The sequence below is a fragment of the Callospermophilus lateralis genome, chromosome 9, assembly GCF_048772815.1.
Source record: "Callospermophilus lateralis isolate mCalLat2 chromosome 9, mCalLat2.hap1, whole genome shotgun sequence".
NCBI classification, from domain to species: Eukaryota; Metazoa; Chordata; class Mammalia; order Rodentia; family Sciuridae; genus Callospermophilus; species Callospermophilus lateralis.
This window is the reverse complement of record NC_135313.1, coordinates 75,162,236-75,184,686: the sequence shown is the minus strand read 5'-3', so window position 1 is coordinate 75,184,686 and position 22,451 is coordinate 75,162,236.

Below are 22,451 nucleotides of genomic sequence, written 5' to 3'. Positions count from 1 at the left end.
AATGTTTGACTTGACCAATGTATTTAAGTCCTACCAGCCTGATACTTCCCTTAAAAAATTTCCATTAGATTCTTATCAAATTATTTATTATTTTATTATAAAATATTTTTTTAAATTTAGTAATAGTTCTCTATGACTGCAGATATAAAGGGCTTGGTAATATTCCTAAGCATCATAGTAATGCTAGTTGGTTTGTAGTCTTCAATAATATTAAGAAGATATTTGTATGAAGTAGCTGTCAAGTGATAAGGCTGCAATAATACATCCATCATTTTCAGGATTATTGGTAACTTGGGCATATTCCTCCTGAATGACCTTGCCTCCTTATGTCACAGGTTCAACTTTCTCAGATTCTCCTTGATGACAGTATATTTAATAATATTGCCCAAACTTGTGTGACCAGAAATTTCAATGCATTACAATCTCTTTACTCTTTGATGCTCAATCTTTTATTGTTATATTTTATTTTACTTTTTTGTATTAATATTTCAGATTCATTTGGAATTTATTTTGGGACATAATATGAAGAATACATCAAATTTTACACATCATATGCCTAGCCAGTTGTCCTGATACTAATTGTTAAAAATTTATCTTTTTTCACAGATTTGACATGAAGCTTTTATCACTACCCACTTCTATATGTATTTGAAACTATTCTGTATATTCTATTTTCATTGGGTTTCAGTATATTATTAATAAAATAATACCATTGTTTTATTTTATTTTATTATTTTTTTCTAATAGTTATACATGATAGTAGAGTGTGTGTGTGTGTGTAGTGTGTAGTGTGTGTGTGTGTGTGTGTATGGAGTATAACTTCTCATTCTTCTGTTTCTACATGATGTAGAGTTACATTGGCCATATAAACATATACTCACATAGGATAGAAATATCTGATTTATTCTACTACCTTTCCTATTACCATTCCCCCTCCCTTTCCTTAATTTCCTTTTTCTAATCCAAAGGATTTCTATTCTTTCCTAATCCCCTCCTTTATTGTGAAATTAGTATCCATATATCAGAGAGAATATTCATTTTTTGTTTTTTGTGATTGGCTTTTTACACTTAGCATGATATTCTCCAGTTACATCCATTTATGGCTAAGTAATATTATATTGTGTATACATACCACATTTTCTTTATTCATTCATACAGCACCTAGGTTGGTTCCATAGCTTAGCTATTGTGAATTGAGCTGCTATAAACATGAAGTGGCTGCATCACTGTAGTGTGCTGATTTTTGTCCTTTCAGTATAAACCGAGGAGTGCAATAACTAGGTCAAATGGTGGATCCATTCCAAGTGTTCTGAGGAATCTCCATCCTGCTTTTATAATAGTTGTACCAATTTGCAGTCCCACCAGCAAAGTATGAGTGTTCATTTTTCCCCACATCTTTGCCAGTTGTATTATTGTCTGTATTTTTGATGATTGCCATTCTGACTGGAGTGATATAAAAACTTAAAAGTAGTTTTGGTTGCATTTCTCTAATTGCTAGATATGTTGAACATTTTTTTCATTTTTGTTGACTAATCATATTTCTTCTGTGAAGTAATCTGTTCAGTTTCTTTGCCCATTTATTGATTTTTTAAAAGTTTTTTTGAGTTATTTGTATCCTAGAGATTAATGCTCTGAGGTGCATGTGGCAAAGATTTTCTCCTATTCTGTAGGCTCTCTTTTCATATTATCAATTGTTTCCTTTTCTGAGAAGAATTTTTTTAATTTGAATCCATCCCATTTATTAATTCTTGATTTTAGTTCTTGTGCTTTAGGAATCTGGTTAAATAAGTCGGGTCCTAAGATGACATGATACAGATTTGGGTCTACTTTTTCTTCTAGTATTTACGCAAGATCTCTGTTCTAAAGCCTGAGCACTTGATCCACTTTGAGTTGATTTTGTGCAGGGTGAGAGATACAGGTTTTATTTCTTTTTACTACATATGGATTTCCAGTTTTCCCAGAATCACTTTTTAAAGATGCTTTTTACCAATGTATATTTTTGACACCTTTATCTAGTATGAGATAACTGTATTTATGTGCAATTGTCTCTGTGTCTTCTATTCTGTACCATTGGTCTAAATGTCTGTTTTGGTGCCAATACCATGCCATTTTTGTTACTATAGCTCTATAGCATAATTTAATGTCTAGTATTGTGATGCCTTCTGCTTCACTTTTCTTGCTATGGATCACTTTGGCTATTCTGGGATTCTTATTTTTCCAAATGAATTGCATGACTGCTTTTCCTATTTCTCTGAAGAATTTCATTGGTATTCTAATAGAAATTGAATTAAATCTGTGTAGGACTTATGATAGTATGGCCATTTTGATGATGTTACTTCTGCCTATCCAAAAACATGACACATCTTTCCATCTTCTAAGGTCTTCTTCAATTTCTTTCTTTAGTGTCCTGTAGTTTCATTGTAGAGGACTTTCAATCCTTGTGTTAGACTGATTCCCATTTTTTTGAGGCTATTGTGAATGGGGTAGATTTCCTAATTTCTCTTTCAGTATATTCATCACTGATATATAGGAATGCCTTTGATTTATGGGTGTTAATTTTATATCCTGCTACTTTGCTGAGTTTATTTATAAAGTCTAGAAGTTTCCTGGTGGAAATTTTTAGGTTGTCTAAATATAGAATGTTGTTGGAAAATAGGGATAGATTGAGTTCTTCTTTTCCTGTTCATTCCCTTTTAATTTTTTCTTCTGTCTAATTTCTCTGGCTAGAGTTTCAAAGACTTTGTTGAACAGAAGTGGTAAGAGAGGGCATCCTTGTCTTGTTCCAGATTTTAGAGGGTATGTTTCAATTTTTCTCCGTTTAGAATGATATTGGCCTTGAGATTAGCATATGTAGCTTTCACAATGTTGAGACATGTTCCTACTATCCCTAGTTTTTCTAGAGTTTTGAACATGAAGGGGTACTGTATTTGTCTAATGCTTTTTCTGCATCAATTGAGATCATATGATTCTTGTATTTAAGTCTATTGATGTGATAAGTTATGTTTATTGATTTACATATGTTGGAGCAACCTTGCATCCCATTTTATTGTGGCACACAATATTTTAATATGTTTTGTATATGATTTGTCAGAATTTTATGGAGAATTTAAACATCTATACTCATCAGGGATATTAGTGTGATTTTCTTTCCTTGATGTGTCTTTGTCTGATTTTGGTATCATGGTAATATTAGCCTCATAGAATGATGTTACTTCTCCCTCATAGAATGAGTTTGGAAGGGACCCTTTCTTTTCCATTTCATGGAATAATTTGAAGAAAATTGTTAGTTCTTCTTTGAAGGTGTTATAGAATTCAGCTGAAAATCCATCTGGTTCTGGACATTTCTTAGTAGATATTTGATGGTGTCTTCTATTTCATTGCTTGTAAATATTCTGTTTAAATTGGGAATACCCCCTGATTCAGTTTATGTAGGTCATACATCTCTAGAAAACTGTTACTGAAGTAGAAATTTTCAAAATATTTTCTGATTATCATCTATATTTCAGTAGAATCCATTGTGATATATCTTCTTTTCATCACAAATTTTAGTAATTTGGGTTTTCTTTCTCTTCATTAGTAGGCTAAGATTTATCAATTTTCTTTAGTTCATTGAAGAATCAACATTTGTTTTGCTGATTTTTGAATTGTTTCTTTTGTTTTAATTTCATTGATTTTAGCTCTGATTTTAATTATTTCTTCTACTTTTCCTGTTGATTTGTTCTTCTTTTTCTAGGGTTTGAGGTGTAATAGTAGGTTATTTATCTATTTTCTATTCTTTTAATGAATGAATTCAATGCAATGAATGTTCCTCTTAGAACTGCCTTCAGAGCATCCCAGAAATTTTGCTATGTTGTGTTTCTTTTCTCATTTACTTCTAAGTATTTTTATTTCATCCCTGATTTATTCCCCTGTCATTTAATAGTGTGTTATTTAGCCTTCAGGTATTAGAGTAACTTCTATTTTTTTAATTTTATCTATGTTTTTTAATTTTAGTCCATATGATCTGATAGAATGCACATTATTATCTGTTTTTCTGTTTTTGCTAAGAGTTGTTTTTTGGCCTAACATATGGTCTATATTAGAGAAGGATTGCTGTGCTGCTGAGGGGAAAAAATTATTCAATTAGTGATGGATATAATACTCTATATATTTTTGTTAAGTCTAAATTGTTCATTGTATTTATTAGTTCTATAGCTTCTTTTGTTAGTTTTTGTTTGGAGGGTCTATCCAGTCATAAGAGAGGTGTGTTAAAGTCACCCTGTTTTATTGTGTTGTGGTCTATTTGATTATTGAAGTTGAGAAGTTTTTTTTTTTTAATGTAGATGCTTCATTGTTTGGGGAATAAATATTTAGGATTGTTATGTCTTGTTGATGTATAAATCCCTTAAGCACTATAAAATGTCTTTCTCCGTCCCTTCTGATGAACTTTCGCTTGTAGTACACATTATCTGATATGAGAATAGAAACCCGTGCTTGTTTGCATAACTAATGTGAGTGATATGTTTTTTTCCCATCCTTTGACCTTCAGTCTGTAGACGTATTTGTCTAAGAGGTGAGTCACTTGGAGACAGCATGTTGTTGGGTCTTGTTTTTTAATCCAGTCTGCCAGCCTATGTCTTTTGATTGATTGGTTTAGGTCATTTATATTCAATGTTTTTATGGAGATATGATTTTTATTCTCAGTAATTTTGGGTTTTTTAAAAATTTGTATTAGTTTCGCCTTTGTTTGACTATTCTCTTAGTGTATTCCTCCCTTCTCTGATTTTCACTTTTTTTCATCTTTATGGAATATTTTGCTATGAATATTCAGTAGTGCAGGCTTTCTAGTTGTAAATTCTTTTAACTTTCTTCTTCTAAATCAGGTAAGGTTTATATCTCATCTTTGATTATGAAGCTTAATTTTGTTGGGTATTGATTTCTTGTTTGGCATCTATTTTCTTTCAGAGCTTGGAATGTATTAGTCCATGACCTCCTATCTTTGAGGTACTGAATTGAGAAATCAGCTTACCACTGAATCAGTCTCTCTCTAAATATGACTTGTCAATTTTCTCTGAAAGCCTTTACAATTCTATCCTTATTCTGTATGGTAGGCATGTTCCTTGGTTTGGATCTGTTGTAATTTTGTATATTCAGGGTCCTGTAAGCTTCCTGTATTTGATTTTCCATTGCATTTTTTAGGTTTGAGAAATTTTCTGATATTATTACATTGACAAAATTATGTATTACCTTGCTTTATGTCCCTGCACCTTCATCTATTCCAATAATCTTAAATTTAGTCTTTCCACATTATCCCATATTTCTTGGAAGTTCTATTCATGTTCTCTTAACTTCTTCTCTCCATGGTCAACTTTATTTTCCAGATTATACATTTTGTCTTCATTGCCTGAATTTTTGTCTTCCAAATGGGCTCATCTGTTAATAATGCTATCATTGTGTTTTTAATTTGGTTTATTGTCCTTCATTTTGAGAATTCCTACTTGATTACTTTTCAGAATCTCTCTTTATTAGGAGTAGAGATAATACCATGCATCTTATCTGATCATAATGGAATGAAACTGGAAATCAACGATAAAAGAAGGAAGGAAAATCATGCATCACTTGGAGAATAAACAATAGGTTACTGAATGATCAATGGGTTATAGAAGACATCAAGGAGAAAATTTAAAAATTCTTAGAGATGAATGAAAACACAGACACAACATATCGGAATCAATGAGACACAATGAAAGCAGTTTTAAGAGGAAAATTCATTGCTTGGAGTTCATTCCTTAAAAAAAGAAAAAAAAAAAAAACAAATAAATGATCTCACACTTCATCTCAAAATCCTAGAAAAAGAAGAGCAAAACAACAGCAAAAGTAGTAGAAAGCAAGAAATAATTAAAATCAGAGCTGAATTCAATGAAATCAAAACAAAAGAAACAATTGAAAAAATTGACAAAACTAAAAATTGGTTCTTTGAAAAAATAAATAAGATCGACAGACTCTTAACCATGCTAATGAAGAGAAGAAGAGAGAGAGCTCAAATTACTAGCATACCGGATGAAAAAGGCAATATCACAACAGACACTTCAGAAATTCAGAAGATAATTAGAAATTATTTTGAATCCTATACTCCAATAAAATAGAAGATAGTGAAGGCATCGATAAATTTCTTAAGTCATATGATCTGCCCAGATTGACTCAGGAGTATATAGACAACCTAAACAGACCAATATCAATTGAGGAAATAGAAGAAACCATCAAAAGACTACCAACTAAGAAAAGCCCAGGACTGGATGGGTATACAGCAGAGTTTTACAAAACCTTTAAAGAAGAACTAATACCAATAACTTTCAAGATATTTCAGGAAATAGAAAAAGAGGGAGAACTTCCAAATTCATTCTACAAGGCCAACATCACCCTGATTCCTAAACCAGACAAAGACACTTCAAAGAAAGAAAACTACAGACCAATATTTCTAATGAACCTGGATGCAAAAATCCTCAATAAAATTCTGGCGAATTGGATACAAAAACATATCAAAAAAATTGTGCACCATGATCAAGTAGGTTTCATCCCTGGGATGCAAAGCTGGTTCAATATATGGAAATCAATAAATGTTATTCACCACATCAATAGACTTAAAGATAAGAACCATATGATCATCTTGATAGATGCAGAAAAAGCATTTGACAAAGTACAGCATCCCTTTATGTTCAAAACTCTAGAAAAACTAGGGATAACAGGAGCATACCTCAATATTGTAAAAGCTATCTATGCTAAGCCTCAGGCTAGCAACATTCTGAACGGAGAAAAATTGAAGGCATTTCCTCTAAAATCTGGAACAAGACAGGGATGTCCTCTCTCACCACTTCTGTTCAACATAGTTCTTGAAACACTGGCCAGAGCAATTACACAGATGAAAGAAATTAAAGGCATAAAAATAGGAAAAGAAGAACTTAAATTATCACTATTTGCAGGTGACATGATTCTATACCTAGCAGATCCAAAAGGGTCTACAAATAAACTATTAGAGCTAATAAATGAATTCAGCAAAGTGGCAGGATATAAAATCAACACGCGACAAATCTTCTGAAATGGAAATGAGGACAACCACTCCATTCACAATATCCTCAAGAAAAATAAAATACTTGGGAATCAACCTAACAAAAGAGGTGAAAGACTTATACAATGAAAACTACAGAACCCTAAAGAGAGAAATAGAAGAAGATCTTAGAAGATGGAAAAGTATACCCTGTTCATGGATAGGCAGAACTAACATCATCAAAATGGCGATATTACCAAAAGTTCTCTATAGGTTTAATGCAATGCCAATCAAAATCCCAATGGCATTTCTTGTAGAAATAAAGCAATTATGAAATTCATATGGAAAAATAAAAGACCAAGAATAGCAAAAGCAATTCTAAGCAGGAAGTGTGAGTCAGGCGGTATAGTGATACCAGATTTCGAACTATACTAGAGAGCAATAGTAACAAAGCCAGCATGGTATTGGTACCAAAACAGGCGGGTGGACCAATGGTACAGAATAGAGGACACAGAGACCAATCCACAAAATTACAACTATCTTATATTTGATAAAGGGGCTAAAAGCATGCAATGGAGGAAGGATAGCATCTTCAACAAATGGTGCTGGGAAAACTGGAAATCCATATGCAACAAAATGAAGCTGAACCCCTTTCTCTCGCCATGCACTAAAGTTAACTCAAAATGGGTCAAGGAGCTTGATATCAAATCAGAGACACTGTGTCTGATAGAAGAAAAAGTTGGATCCGATCTACATACTGTGGGGTCGGGCTCCAAATTCCTCAATAGGACACCCATAGCACAAGTGTTAATAACTAGAATCAACAAATAGGACTTACCCAAACTAAAAAGTTTTTTCTCAGCAAGAGAAACAATAAGAGAGGTAAATAGGGAACCTACATCCTGAGAACAAATCTTTACTCCTCACACTTCAGATAGAGCCCTAATATCCAGAGTATGCAACGAACTCAAAAAATTAAACAATAAGAAAACAAATAACCCAATCAACAAATGGGCCAAGGACCTGAACAGACACTTCTCAGAGGAGGACATATAATCAATCAACAAGTACATGAAAAAATGCTCACCATCTCTAGCAGTCAGAGAAATGCAAATCAAAATCACCCTAAGATACCATCTCACTCCAGTAAGATTGGCAGCCATTATGAAGTCAAACAACAACAAGTGCTGGTGAAGATATGGGGAAAAGGGTACACTTGTACATTGCTGGTGGGACTGCAAATTGGTGCGGCCAATTTGGAAAGCAGTATGGAGATTTCATGGAAAGCTGGGAATGGAACCACCATTTGACCCAACTATTCCCCTTCTTGGTCTATTCCCTAAAGACCTAAAAAGAGCATACTACAGGGACACTGCTACATCAATGTTCATAGCAGCACAATTCACAATAGCTAGACTGTGGACCCAATCTAGATGCCCTTCAATAGATGAATGGATAAAAAAAATGTGGCATTTATACACAATGGAGTATTACTCTGCATTAAAAAAATGACAAAATCATGGAATTTGCAGAGAAATGGATGGCATTAGAGCAGATTATGCTAAGTGAAGCTAGCCAATCCCTAAAAGACAAATGCCAAATGTCTTCTTTCATATAAGGAGAGCAACTAAGAACAGAGTAGGGAGGAAGAGCATGAAAAGAAGGTTAACATTAAACAGGGACGAGAGGTGGGAGGGAAAGGGAGAGAGAAGGGAAATTGCATGGAAATGGAAGGAGACCCTCATGGTTATACAAAACTACATACGAGAGGAAGTGAGGGGAAAGGGAAAAAATAAAAAAAATAAACAAGGGGGAGAAATGAATTACAGTAGATGGGGTAGAGATAGAAGATGGGAGGGGAGGGGAGGGGAGGGGAGGGGGGATAGTAGAGGATAGGAAAGGCAGCAGAATACAACAGTGGATGTGTAACTGATGTGATTCTGCAATCTGTATATGGGGTAAAAATGGGAGTTCATAACCCACTTGAATCAAAGTGTGAAATATGATATGTCAAGAACTATGTAATGTTTTGAACAACCAACAATAAAAATTTTTTTAAAAAAGAATCTCTCTTTATTGAAGTGATCTTTCACCTCCTGAATTTTATCCCTGATTCCACTCCTTAAATAATCCTTTACCTCGATGATCAGTTTAACTATGAACATTCTAAACTTCTTCTCTGATATTTCTTCCACTGTGTTGTTAATGGATTCTATTATTGGTACATCTTGGGGGTGTTTTTTTGGAGTGGTTTTTTCCATTGTTTTTTCATGCTCTTTTTGTGTCTACCCATCTAGCAATGTGGATCTGAGACAGTACAGTTTCTACCCTGTAGACCTATAGTGTCCCTGAATGTTTCCAGTACCTCACCTCTGAGAGTGACACAAATAATAACAGCATCCAATGCAAACAATATACAGCCTTAAACCAAATAGCTCCTACTGTGATGTCTTCAGTTTTGTTACAATAAAAAGAAATGATGTGATCAGTTATTGCCTAAAATAAACACTTTTGTAAACTTAGTGTTTTTACAATTTTAAATGACTGACAAAGAGAGAACATAAGTGAGGTAGGATGTGATATTTTTAAGGAAGGAGGAGAGAAGATAGAAGTAATATAGGAAGAATGAAAGAGGGAATAATAGAGGTTGGCTGTTAGCAGGAGAAAAGAGAGAAAGAGAATCAAGGGAAACATAAGTGAGAGGTTCAGACAGGCCCATGCTGACCTAGCTGCAAACTCACCAATCTGTGTTTCCAATTTCCACCCCACTATAGTCTCACACACACACACACACACACACACACACACACACACACACTATGTTGTATAAATATATGGTATATTGTATACATACATATAGTATATTATATAGATATACATTTTTTAAAAAAATAAAATAGAAAAAACTAAAAAGATTAAAAACCCAAACTGAAATATACTAGTCAGACATCTCAATCATTAATAAACTGATGCATGAAAAACAATTAACTTCAAAAATATTATAAATGTGAGGGAAAAAAAGAAAAAGAAAAAAATATTGATTAAAAAATTGAACAATTATTTCTGTTGGGGTTAAAAGTTTCTCAGCTTTCTTTCTCAGCAGTTAGGTAAAATTTTCTGAAGTTTGATACTTGCTCCACCCTAAGGGTGGGTGGGATTGCTAGGGTGAGAAGCTTAATCCTGGAGGTGGAACACTTGGTTGAAGGGTTTTTTCTTAGATAAGCTCCAGTCTCTTCACCAATTCATCTGGAGATTTTAAGTCAGAGCACTTCCAGGATCCAGCAATTGCTGGTCCATGCTGGAAGATTACACCCCAAGAATATCCTTTGGATTCCACTTGTGTGGTATAGGAGACTCTTCTTATGTCCCTGTGTTGCCCGGGGACCCCAAAATTCCTGGTCTCCGATTAGTCTCCAAACTCAATCTCTCCATTCCCTACCTTTTCAAATTCCTGGTCAGGCGATTCTTTCCTGTATGACAGTTGCCAAGCTGTGTGCAGGACTAGGCAGGTCTGGCAGCTAAGCAGCATGTGGGGTGAGTTGAGGCCCAGCCATGTTGGGGTCCCTGCTGTTCTGTGTGGGGGCAGATCAAGACCAGGCACTGAGACCCACCAGCTAGAGGCAAAGCTGGTTTGAGAGCCAGGGTGGTGTTGGTGACTGGTGACCCTGTTGGGTGCCAGACTGATGCTTAATTTGGCAGGATAGGGGACGGGGGGCGGGGGCAATGGCTGCCAGACTGGGGAGGGAGTTGGGGAGCAGGCTGGTGCCAGGACCTGGTGAGTGCCAGCCTGAGTGGGTTCCTGGAGCCCAGTGTGTGCCAGATTGGCTGACTGGGTGAGCAGAGAGCAAAATCCCTTCACACCCTCTTCCAGTCTTCCAACTCTGACCTGCAAAAGTCAGCCTCATTAGACCCCATGAGCCTCAGGACTCATGAAGCTGGGGAGAGCCTAAGTCTCTCCAGCCTCTCTAACCTGTGTTCCCCTGGATAAATGCTCCCAGTTTCTGACTTTTCACAGTTTTTCTAGGTTCAGACAGGCCCATGCTGACCTAGCTGCAAACTCAATAATCTGTGTTTCCAATTTCCACCCCATTATAGTCCCAAGATGGGTCCTGTATTGGCTTTCTGCAGATGATTGATAATCTCTCAGGGAGAGGGTGTTTTTTTTTTTTTCCCCTATTATTGAATCAGTCTCCGGTTTGGCTAGGGCAGGCTGCCCCTTAAGTCTCATGAGTTTTCATTCTAAGCCTCAGGAAGATGTGGTATTCCCACTGTTGAGTTCTGCATAGCTGAGCTAGGAGAAACACTGCCTCACACTAATACTCCATCTTTAAGCCCCCAATACCATTATTTTAATTATGGCAGTCTTAGTGTTTGAATATTAGGTATGATAGTTCCCTCACTACACACTTCTTCAGACTCTCCTTTGTTAATTGATACATTCAAGAAGTTGAATATTCATATAAAATAACAAGATATACATTTTCATTTGGTCATAGATCATTTAAATCTCTTATGAATATCCAGACTTTCCTCATGTCTCTTGCTGTACTTTAAAAAGTTTGTGCTTATATACTTTATTATTTTATTAAAAATAGAGCCTCCATTTCCATTACATGTTCTAAATGGTATTGCTAATGCACATAAATAGTAAGATAATGGATGTGGGCATGTCAAGTCTCTGTACTATACTTTCATATTGTGTATAGTAGATTTTCATTATTTTTTTTTTAATTTTCCACAGATAATATCAGTATATGAAGATAATTTTTTTTCCAAGAATAATCTATATAGTAATACATTTAAATAATTACTTGAGTTAAGTAAGACTTCAAATTTAATGTGAAATATAATGGAAGATACTAGTTGTACTTGGCTTGTTACAAAAATTTTTAGAAATAATAATGCTGGAGTGCCCTCATTAACTGTTGGCTTTTAGACTGGAGTAATAACAAATTCTATTAAGAAAATTTATATTGATTAATTTGATTTTTTTTCTCCTGAGGCTCATTAATGTGTGTTATATTAATAGTTTTTCAAATTTTGAGTCAAACATATAGAAGGACAATTATTATAAGTTATAACCATTACAGTAAAAACTCTCAGTCAGGTGCAGTGGCCTCCATCTGTAATCCCAGCAGCTTGGGAGGCCAGACAGGAGGCCTCCCAAGGCCAGCTGCAGCAATTTAGCCAGACTCTGTCTCAAAATTTAAAAATAAAAATGACTGGGGAATATGGCTCAATGGTAGAGCACTGGTGGGATCAATCTCCTGTACAACAAACCAAACAAACAAAAAATTAGTTTTTTCCTTTGTCAATTTTCAAAATTTTCTAGACATTTTATCATTTGATTTATCATTTTCCTTCCTCCTTTATCTTTTTCTGTGTGTGGGGGGGGGGGAGGGAGGTGGGAATCAGGCATGTGTATGTTATTTTTTTCTGAATGATATGTGATTCATTTGGAAAAATTGCATCCAGTTACTATAAAATGATTCAGTGTGTACATGTTGTTTTAAGGTACCTTAATATATATATATATATATATATATATATATATATATATACTTAGCCCATTCTTTTATCAATATTCTCAATTTCATAATGTAACAATGAGGAAATTAGGTAGTAACTTCTACATTCTTCCCTCCCTTTCCTAAGAATTTAATTAGATATTGATAATTTCTTATACCAATTCACATCCTATGAGGCAGTGAATTTGTATAATCCATACATTCTGCCTTATCCATTATTTGTTATCTGTAATAGATTTCTTTTGTCAGAGAACATTATATTTACACTCTATTGGTTATGTTATCTCATTGATTAATGCTAGCTTCCCAGTTACAGCTACTTAACTTATTTTAGCCACATGCTAATAGAAAAAAAATGCTGGAACTTCCCCCAAATTCTTAATGTGATCCTTCTTTAACAAATTCTAAGGAATGGATCTTGAATTCAATATTTCCTGTACTCTTACAAATTTATAACAGTGATTGAAATTCAGCATGGTTCAATTTGTAATCCTGAGCTCACACTTTTTCTTTGAATATTTGTCTGTTTTGCTTTATGACAAGTTGTTGCTGTTGATGTCTATTGTCAATTTTATTTTCTTTTTCTTATAACTAATTTAGTCTTTTTCCTAAATGCACCAAATTCTTTTTTTGACTTTAAGCCCAATGGTTATACTAGGAGTTGTCTCAGTGTGACCATGATTTTTCCCAATTGTATGAGGTACCCTTGTGAATATGCAGGTTCACACTTAACACGTTTTATTTTTTTAGTAATATATGATTTCTAGTATTTCCTATATGCATTGATCACATTTTCTTCTTAGGATTGCCTATTAACTTTATTTCACACCTTCTTTCTTTGTAGTTGTCTATACCTATTGTGTGTGCATCTAGCCATGTAATTTCTGTTTGATATTTTCCTTCATTTTATTCTTCATTTTCCTTACTTGACTCTCCATGGTATCTCTTCCTTCAAGTTCAAATTAACTGAGCCTTCTTTATTGGCAAATTGTTATTATTTTTCTTTTTTTCTAATTCTGTTCTTTGTTCTGTAAATTTTATTTTTAAATCTAAATTTTTAATTTAATGTTTGAGATTTTGCTCTTTCTGATTCTCACTTCTAAGTAGTCACTTTAGTGTTTTATTAATTTGAATTTGCTATTTCTTTCTGTTTATACGTTCTTACTTTTTTTTCTAATTTCTTTTTATACATTTTACTTGGACCTATATGTTTTGATAATTATATTAAATTCATTTTTGCCTAATATCTTTTGTGTAAAATTGAATGTAATACACTACTATTCAGATTAAATGATAGGGTATTTTGGTAATTTTAGGAGACTATTCTGTTGTGTGAAGTAGGTCAGGGTACTTTAACTACTCAAGAGTTCCCTCTTAAGTTGTTGTTATAAAATGTCCAAAATGACTTTGGCAAACCCAAAGTTACTCAAAGTTCTACTTTCTTGGCATTCCCCTTCATCTACCTGAAGCATGAAACTTCACTCTCTTTTACTATTAGAACTTTTGCCACTGTAGAATGAGTCTAAGTCCTTGAATTTTAATTAGTTGTTCTAGAACCCATTATGGGTTGGCTTAACTAGTGCTCTATCATAATTTTCTCTAGTACACACCCCTGGTTTTTTGTACTCACTTTTAACTTGGAGCCAGCTTGTCTTTATCTAATTTTCATAGATGACTTGTATCTTTCTGTGACTGAGGACTATTTGTGAATTTGGGGGAGTTCCTTATGGTTTGGGGTCTCCTGTTACAATCAAAGCTTTCCTTTCTGTATCCCATGAATTTTTGTCCTGCACATATCACCCTGCTCTTCCACATTGACATCACCATCTTGTATTCTTAGACTTTGATAGGGATATTTTGTTACTATATTTTTTTGGAGATGTCTATGAATTTTTTTATTGTCATTTCTGTCTATTTGTTTTTATGAGGGGATCTGGGAGACTTAAAAATATACTAATTTTTTTTTATTATATACTCTCTGCATGCTCAATTTTATTCTATTTTCATAATGTGCTGCAAATATTAATACTATACTAAAATAATATTTATTTTGGCTTTTAACAGAAGTTGAGAGTATAATATTTTAATTGTCATTATGAAGGGAATACAATTTTCAGAATAAATTTTTAACACAAAGTACTATTGTCATGAGACCCACACTGATTTTTGGCATAAATATTTTATAAAGTATTTGACAATTAAATATGTGAAAACAATAGTAGATCTAAATATTTAAATGATGCTGTGGGGGTAAAGTTCACACGTGGTTCCAACTTCTTAGCACAAGTTTCATTTGTAAGTTAAAAATATTATTGCTTCTTAAACAACAACAACAACAAACTTAATAGAATCTATACCAAGGCTGAAAGTCAGTTGTGTAGGTAAATTTGACCAGTGGTCATTGGGAAATAATTCTTCCCAAATCACTATCTTACAATGTGGCACCATACTGACCAATTTAACTCCTATGGCAGAGGTCACTCCATTGATTAGATTACATTATATTGCAAGAGTGATGGAATATTGTGCCTATGATTGCTTTAATGTTGTATAAAATGTTGTCTTGGCAGATTGGAGTCAGATATTCTTCTGCTGGCCTTTAAAAGCAGACAATCTTTGGAGAGAATCCAGTGGAAGGGATCCCATGGCAGCCTTTGGGACCTCAGAGTGTCTTCCTTTAGTCAGGGGGAAGTGCATTCTTCCAATGACCTGAATGAACTTGTATGCATATGCTTACCCAGTGGAACCTGCAGATTAGGACTTGTGAAAAGCTATGGCAGAGGCCTCATCTAAGCTCTGCCAGGCCTCTGACCCACAGAAGCTCTGAGATGAGAGATGACAGAGGATGGCTGGGTTTTGCTGCTAAATTTTTTGTTACTTATTGTGTATCCATAGACAACAAATACACCCCACATTACAAGGAGATAATTGAAGAAAAGACAAGAAGGAAGAGAAGAGAGAAGGAAGAAAAAAAATATGTTGAGGCAGGTACTTTAACTATGTGATCTTGAAAAGTACTAGAAACTCTGAAATCCAGGAGCTCTTCTCCAAATTCATTTGAAAAATGATATTGCACTTGCAGAGTTGACATTCATTATTGAATGGATGTTTTCTCTTAGTGATTAGCAAACCTTGTATGTAAAGTCTCTTTGCTTCCAGATTATTTTTTAAGGCTTACTACCTTAAAATTGTGTGTGTGTTTGTGTGTGTGTTTGTGTGTATACAGAAGAAACACATTTGTCTCTCTCTATATTTACCCATTTGTTCATATGCACAAGCACATGTATATATAACTTTATACAAAAAATTTCATCTAATATTATTTTACACTAAATTCTCTCATGACATAATAAAAATTCTCCTCTTGTATATTTTATGAATTAGTTTAGGCAAAAATAAATAAGAAAATTTAAGTTCAAAATAATGGCTGGTAAAAATATTCAGTGAAATACATACAATATCTTGTATACCACAGATGCTTTTGATAAGTTGTATTTTTGCCTTTTTAATACCTTTAGTTAAGCAGTATTAAAGTCAATGAAGTAATGAATTCTTAGTGATAAAAGATATCTTATTATTTTAAACGAAAGTGTTGAATCAACCTAGTAGAAACAAAAGCATGATGAATGGAAAATTCAAAATATGATGGCAAATATGATGGTATTTTAAAATAGAATTGATTAATTAGAAAATATATTTCACTAAAACACTGGATCCTAGTGTTTGTATGAGAAGTTCTGGTATTAAACCACATTTTAGTAAGATTCAGAAAGTATTGAGACTCAAAGTATTTTAAAACATTAAAAACAAGATAACTATAGCAAGTTAGAATTGGAAAATGCCTTTAAAATTTTCTAATCATATTTAATAGATGAGGGAGTATCAGAGTAAGTTAATCAAAAGTACCACCATGTACAGGTGTCCAAACTAGGATTTAAAACTATACCCTGACTTATTTGTAGTCACTGATCTTCTCATTATTCTATGGTGCTTCTCCACTGGCCAGTAAATCTTAAGATAAATATTCCCAGTGACACATATTTGAGTATCTTTTATGCTCTCTATATAGAGTCAAACTAACCCTATGCAGTCATTCCTATTATAACCCACATTTTAGAGATGAGGAAACTGAAACTAATTTAATTTATGGTCATATCATTATAAAATGGAGATGTGAGTACTCAAACACATTTGTCTCTTTGGAACTGGAACTAGGAGTGCTCAGTATGACAACAACAGTCAGTCCTCTGTCCGTCAGTTCACTGGGAAATAAACATGTTTTATATTTTATTTCTGCCTTCTTGCTAGAATAATCAGAGGACTGATTGAGATAGGTGAGACCCAGAGGTAAGAAAGGTCCACTGAAGTTGAAATGCACTTCAGAAGTCAGCATTTTGGGGGATTCTAGGCAGGCAGGTGCATAATATTTATATATATAACCTTAGAATATCTTCCCAGGTGAGTAGGTGGATAGAAAATAAGTCTGGCAAGGAGCATTGGTAGAAGTCCATGAAAATACAGAGATCTGATAAATGTAATAGGTGAAAGTCCTGGTTTGTAGAAGATCATGGTTTCAAAAAAGTTTGGGAACAGCTTGTCCAGGCACACATAATATATCAGCACGAAGCAAACCCGGTGAGAATCACAAATTTGCAGTTCATAGGGAAAAAAAAAAATGAGATTTCTGTCCACAAGTGCTTAGAAGTGAGACAGGACATCAAATAAGATATTCCTGAACAGTACACTTAAAACAGAAACTTGAAACTCGGTTTTTAGGCAAGAATTGCTTAACAAGAAAACAAAGAGTTGATTATGAAAACAAGTATACATTAGAAAAGAGAGAGACCATTATTTGAAAATAAAGGTGCTAATATAGAGAAATATCAGAACTGCAGGACTTATAATATGAAACCACTGAATTCCTGGATGAAATTTTCTCAAAAATCTTCTAGTTTGGTTCCAGTGACTATGGCAGGGTTGAACATGTGGGTTGAGCTTAATTAGCATTTGGTTTGGGTTTCTGGGGAATGCAAGGCAGAGAAATATTCCAGCTTCCTGCTGCTTCCCTTGAATTATTTTCTTTTATTCTGGTCAGGTGATTTCTATTATTTCTGATATTTTCATTTCTAACTTCACTGGAAGAAATTCTCCAGTGATAGATTAGGCCCTGGATCCTAATTTTGTAGAGACTCATAAAAAGGACATTTATTCAAATAGTAAACATAAGGTTAAATTTTGAGCCCAAAGCATCATTATTTATTCTTTGAATCTGAATTTTTAGGTATTGAAATTTAAATAGTTTATTAAGGGCTTCATTAATATCAGAAAATTTGAATTTGTTGCTTAGATATATGGTCATCAAGGGGCATTGGTTTCTTAGATTATAACAAAAAGTATGCTTTTTTAAATTGATGAACCTCCCCCAAAACGAAATATTTGCTGCTTCATTGAATAAAAGGGAATTTTTTAATAGTAGAAAAATGTTAGGTTTAAAATAATTGAATTATAATAACTATGCATAAGATTGAATATAAGTGTACAGCTTAATAAATTTCTAAAACCTGAACACACCTACAACCAGAATTCAAATTAAAGAAAAGAGAGAATAATACCAAATAGCCCAGCCTAGACAATACACGCCCATTTTCCTAAAGTTTCTACAATACTATCCAATAGAATCATGGATTAATTAAACTATGGATTAGTTTTTCTTTTTGTTAGATACATATGCAAATATGCATGAAGTCATGGAATCATACAGTCTATAATTCTTTTGATTATAAATTTTGTCTCCCAACATTGTTTTGAAATTCACTTACAATATTAAAGAAGTTTATAGCTAACTTGTATTTGTTGTGCGGTATTTCATTTGGTGACTGTTTCACAATTCCTTTATCCAAAAGATGGCAGAATAGAGCAGATCACACTCCCTGACTTCTCTGTGGCATAAAAGCAAAAAAAAAAAAAAAAAAAAAAACCAAACAGGTGGCTTCTCAGCAAGATGAGTGAATAGAAAGAAAAGGGGAAATTTTACTGGAATTTAATACTGGAAAACTAAAAGCAGATAGGTGACTCAGGAGTTTGGATGTAATAAATTAAGGAATAAATCTCTAATGCCATAGCTCGTGCTATGGCCAGAGACACTGGACAGAGAGGTCCCTCCATGAGCACAGTGGAGGGATAAGGCAATTAAAAGAACCCACATTTTTAGGACTGAGGCATGTCTGGGTAGAGAGAGTTTACACATCAAACATATGCCTGACTAAACTGAAATGTTCACTGCACAATATCATTGTACAGGAAAGAAGCCACATCTGTCCCTGCAGTGTGGAGAACAGAGGAAGGAACCATTTAGCAGCCTTGGCATGGGGAATGGCAGCTAAGTGAGCCAAGTTCTGGAAAACCCACGTCTAGCCTGAAATACAGGCCTGGAAACCCACACTGCACAACATAGTGCCTGAGTGACCAGGAGAAAATTAAATGTGGAAAGAGGTTCGCACAGGGGACAACTGGTGACAGAAATCCCTCTGGCTCTTATCTTCCCCCTTCAACTGGGCTGCTTGCAGGAACAGCTGGGAGAGAAACATTTGGGAAGGAATTTGAAAGGGCAGGGGAAGGAGAGACTCAGTTTGGAGGCCAAACTTGAGAACAAGAAACTTGGGATCTATCTGCAGGGTGACACAGTGAACTAAGAAATTGGCTCCTCTACTCCTGCCCACATCCCATATGGGCAGTGGAAAATGAGGTTCCCCTCAGTGGAATGGGATGGCTGAGAAATAAAAGCTACAGGAAATCAAATGGTATTAAAAAAAAAAAAAAAAAAAAACAACAACAAAAAAACCCACCACAGAACACAGAAAGTAGTTTCAAAAGTGGAGGCAGGATGAGCAAGCTGATCAGATGGATTGAACTTCTAGGCAAAAATGGGGCCTGCACCTGCTTTATTTGTATCAGAAACATAAAAGAGATTCTATAGACTGTTCTTTTCAAAGAAAGTTTAAAGGTGGTCTGTTCATTTCCTAATGGAATACACGTATCTCCAGAGCTAATATAAGGAACCTTCCTAGCAGAATGGAGGTAAAGATCACACACGTTGGGCAATCTATTGCTGGGGGGGAGCCATGGAAAGTTCCCAGTGCCAGGCCTATCTTTTCTTGGCTTCCATGCTGAGAGAAGATCCTCATGTATTTCACGGTTGACTTCCTGCACTCTACTAAATGAGTGTAACCCAAGAAAGTTCCTAGGGTGCAGTCTTCCAGCATGGATTGGCAATTGCAGGGCCCTGGAGGTGCACTGATCAAGAATCTCCAATAGACATCTAGTGAATTATCTGGAGGCCGCCTAAACCTAACACCCCCTACAAGAGTTCTGCCTAAAAGATTATCTCTTTCACCCTAGCAGAGCCAGACAACACCACCCAACAGCTGAGAAGGGCAGCTGAGAATCTTTTGAACTTCAAGGAACACAATTCTTTAACTTTTCATCAAGATCTTTTTGTTGGTGGTGATAGGGGTTTGTTTGTTTTTTTTTTTTTTTTTTTGCTTTGGTCTTTTTTCATTTTTTCTTTTCTCTGCTTGTGACTTTCATGGTTCATGGACAATTATACATATTCAAATTTTTCTTTTCTCATTTCTAGCAATTTTGAAATCAGTTTTCATGGATAATTTTTTTGAGGACTAGGAAATTTGACTAATATATTTCAATTTTGTTTTTATTCTTTAATTATAATTTTTTAATTTTTTTACGTTATATTTTCTCTCTCATTTATGTTTCCTTTGAATCTCATTTTCTCTTGCCTTCTGCTAACAGCCAATCTCTATTGTTCCTTTAACCCTTCGTTTAGTTTTTTACTTTTATCTTTCCCCCCTTCCTTATAATCACCACATTCTATATTACTTGTGTTTTCTCCCTGTCCACCATTCAAAATTGTAAACCATTTGCAACATACTGTCTTTATTGTAGGCAATAACTGATTATATTATATCTGTTTATTAAGACAACTTTGTAGATATCATAATAGAAACTATTTGGTTTAATGATGTTTATTATTTACGTTGATTTTTGTTATTATATGTCCCCTTCAGGAACATTATATTTTACAGGCCTCATATCCATAGTGTTTGATGAATAGACACACAATATGAAAAAAACAAGGGAATTAATCTCCCTAAACAAACCAAGATACTTTAATAAAAGAATCGATTTCCACCACAGTGAGAGAAATGTCAGAGAAGGAGTTTAGAATGTACAGAATTAAGCTAATCTGTGAGGTAAAGGAGGATGTAAGGAGTGATACTAGAGAGAAAATAAAGGAAGTGAAAGATCACTTTAATAAAAAAATAGAAACTCCAAAAAGAAATCAAGCAGAAATCCTTGAAATGAAGGAATCCAGAAAGCAAACTTAAAATTCAAGGGAAATCAACAGATGAGCCCACTTGGAAGACAGAATTTCAGGCAGTGAAGACAAAATATATAATATTGAAAATAAAGTTGACCATGGAGAAAAGATACTAAGAACAGAAAAGATATTAACATGAACAGAACTTCTAAGAAATATGGAATAACCTGAAAATATTAATTTTAAGATTTATTGTGATAGATGAAGTCTTGGAGATATAAACCAAAGGAATGCACAAACTTTTCAATGAAATAATATTAGAAAATTTCCCAAACCTAAAGAATGAAATGGAAAAATAAGATACAGGAGGCCTACAGGACCCCATATATACAAAATTATAATAGATCTACACGAAAGCACATTATGATAAAAATGCCTACCCTACATAACAAGGATAGAATTTAAAATTCTTCCAAAGGAAAAATGACAAGTCATGTTTCGAGAGAAACCCCTTTGAATCTCAGCTGATTTATCAAACCAGACCCTCAAAGCTAGGAAGTCTTAAAATAATATATATGAAGCACTGAAAGAAAATAGATGCCAGACTAGGTACTACATCCAGCAAAAATAAGCTTCAGAATTGATGATGAAATAAAAACTTTACATGGTAAATGAAAGCTGAAAGAATTTACAACTAGAAAGCATGCTGTACAAAATATACTAAATAAAATATTTCATGAAGAAGAAATGAAGAATTAAAAAATGAAAAGTAGCAAAGGGAGGAACTACACTAGAATAATAACAAAGGTGAACCTAATACAAATTGAAAACAAGAAATAAATAAAAATGTCAAGGAATAAAAAAAAATGTCTCAATAATAACATGGAATGTAAATGGACTAAACTCATCAATAAAAAGAAATAGACTGGGAGATTGAATTAAAAAACAAAACCAAACAATGTGCTGTCTAAAAGAAACTCATCTCATAGGCAAAGACATTCACAGATTGAGGGTGAAATGGATGGGAAAAATCCTATTGCTCACATGGATCTTGGAAATAAGTAGGGGTTTCTATTCTCAGATAATGTGGACTTCAAGCCGAAGTTAATCAGAAGGGACAAAGATGGTCATTTCATATTTTTTAAGGGAATTACACATAAATAAGGCATAACAATCATAAATATTTATGTCCCAAACAATGTAGCATCTATGTATATCAAGCAAATTCTTTCGACTTCAAAAATCAAATAGTCTACAACATAATAATACTGGATGAATTTAACACAACTTTCTTACCACTAGCTATATCGTCTAAACAAAACTTATAAAAGAAGCTATAGAACTAAGAAATACAGTTAATAATTTAGACTTAACAGACACATATGGAATATTTAATCCATCAATGATTGAATATACTTTCTTCTCAGTAGCACACAGATGCTTCTCTAAAATAGACCGCATGGTAGGCCACAAAGAAACTCCTAGCAAATATAGAAAAACAGAGATAATACTGTGCATTGTATCAGATCATAATGTAATAAAATTAGAAATCAGTAATAAG